Source organism: Lagenorhynchus albirostris, chromosome 5 (assembly GCF_949774975.1).
Source record: "Lagenorhynchus albirostris chromosome 5, mLagAlb1.1, whole genome shotgun sequence".
NCBI lineage: Eukaryota > Metazoa > Chordata > Mammalia > Artiodactyla > Delphinidae > Lagenorhynchus > Lagenorhynchus albirostris.
The window spans coordinates 25,568,282-25,570,463 of NC_083099.1; the positions used below are offsets into that span (position 1 = coordinate 25,568,282).

A 2,182-nucleotide genomic window follows, 5' to 3' on the forward strand; every position below is an offset into this window, starting at 1 on the left:
CTGGGTTGTGAGTTTTGCCAGATCCAATCACCAGCCCCTGATCAACGCAGTTTTCTTAGGCATTTCATGGTCTCCCCATCCTGGACAAGGTGATGCCAGAGACACAGGCTACAAATCCTTTCCTACCAAGAGATCGTGTCTTGTTGGGGATACACATACGTACCTGTAACTGAAATCTCAGGCAAACTCTCTGGGGTACGAAACAAAAATTTATTTTTTTCTAACCACAGCCTTTAAACCTGCTCTATTGTATTTCCCTTCCCCACCTCTCGACAAGAGTTCCTGCAGACCCCGCGATTTTATGGTCTCTTTAACTACAGAAATAGTCATCCTGACAGTCAAGACTCACATTCACGCAGCAGCAAGTCCTTCTGGTTAAATCCCCACTTCAGCTTCTCTCCCATCCAAAGCCTCTCCTCCCCCAGCTCAGCTGTGGCCTGTGACTGAGGTCTTCTTTTATTCTCTCTTCATCTTCAGCTCTTCTGGGGTGGGTAGGAGGAGGGGGACTTAAAGACAAGGGCCAGACACGCTTACACCCGGCTAGAGATGGCGGCGGCAGCGGCGGGGGACTCCGACTCCTGGGACGCGGACACGTTCTCTGTGGAAGACCCGGTGCGGAAGGTGGGGGGCGGCGGCACCGCCGGCGGGGACCGCTGGGAAGGCGACGACGAGGACGTCAAGGATAACTGGGATGATGATGATGATGATGAAAAAAAAAGAAGCAGAAGTAAAACCAGAAGTAAAAATTTCAGAAAAGAAAAAAACAGCAGAGAAGATAAAAGAGAAAGAATGGCAGCGGAAGAAAAGGCAAGAAGAAATTAAAAAGAGGTTAGAAGAACCTGAAGAACCTAAAGTGCTAACACCAGACAAACTGCGGCTAAAGAAATTACAGGAAGAGTCAGACCTCGAATTAGCGAAAGAAACATTTGGTGTTAATAATACAGTTTATGGAATAGATGCTATGAACCCATCTTCAAGGGATGACTTCACAGAGTTTGGAAAGTTACTAAAAGATAAAATTACACAATATGAAAAATCACTATACTATGCCAGTTTTTTGGAAGCCTTAGTTCGAGATGTGTGTATTTCATTGGAAATTGATGACTTGAAAAAGATTACCAGTTCATTGACTGTACTTTGCAGTGAAAAACAGAAGGAAGAAAAGCAAAGCAAAGCCAAAAAGAAGAAGAAAGGCGTGGTTCCCGGAGGGGGATTAAAGGCTACCATGAAAGACCATCTGGCAGATCATGGTGGTTATGATGGAGGATATGTTCAAGATTTTGAAGACTTCACGTGACGTTTTATCTTCTCCTGGTGTCTTCTTTCTGTTGCCCACAATCCCTTCAACGTGTAGCACAACTTCCTTTCCTTTCAGTTCTGCCAAATGCTACAATCAGAAGTGCAGTATCTTTTGTGCTGGTTATTAACCCCTTGACACTTAGGTGCTAATGTGCAAATGAGGGAACTTGGATCTTGCTGCCAAGGGGTTAAAATTGGGAACCTCCATTGCTACTAAATCATAGTTTAAAAAAACAGACCTAATAATGTTGTTGTTGCTATCTGATTCCGTAGCAGCAGTCACTAAATTGGAAACAAAGGTTGCCACACGACAAAAAATTGTGTAGTATTTACCAGCACCATTCAGTAATACAGCCTTCACCATACCTCCTTGAACTACTTCATAACTTGTCAAGAAAAGCAGTCTGCTGTAAGGGCATGTGGTGTGCACCTAGTATTAAAGTTGCTTTGTCTTAAAATTGAGCGTGAGGATATTAATAATACATTGTGAAGAAGACTGCTTATGAAGAAGACTGCTTATCTCAGAGTGAAGATACGGCGGCTGAAAAGCGCTAGTTTGATACTTAAAAATTAAATGACCAAAACCCTCCAACTTGGAAGCTGAAGAAGGTAAACCTCTCCATTATTGCATTACCAAGTTGTGGAATCTCTTGAGTGCATAGACTGTCTAGTTTCTATCTATCGGACTATTCTACTGAGGGAGTGCTTCAGATGGGGGAGGGAGACTCCTTACTACCTATTTTATTTGTCTGATTTAAGCGTCTGAGAAACAAATCTCCTTTGTTCTCTGAGGCTGCAGCGGATCAGCTTTAACGAGGTTCTGGCATTTCCTTTATAAAACTTTGTTTTGTTCCGCAAACTGCGCCATTTAACTACAGTTTGG

The 2,182-nt window shown here is 43.3% G+C and overlaps 1 pseudogene; it reads left to right on the forward strand.

Moving 5' to 3' along the window:
• Positions 1-530: 530 nt before the first annotated feature.
• On the forward strand, positions 531-1,951 carry LOC132520412 (eukaryotic translation initiation factor 3 subunit J-like; annotated as a pseudogene).
• The last annotated feature ends 231 nt before the right edge of the window (positions 1,952-2,182 follow it).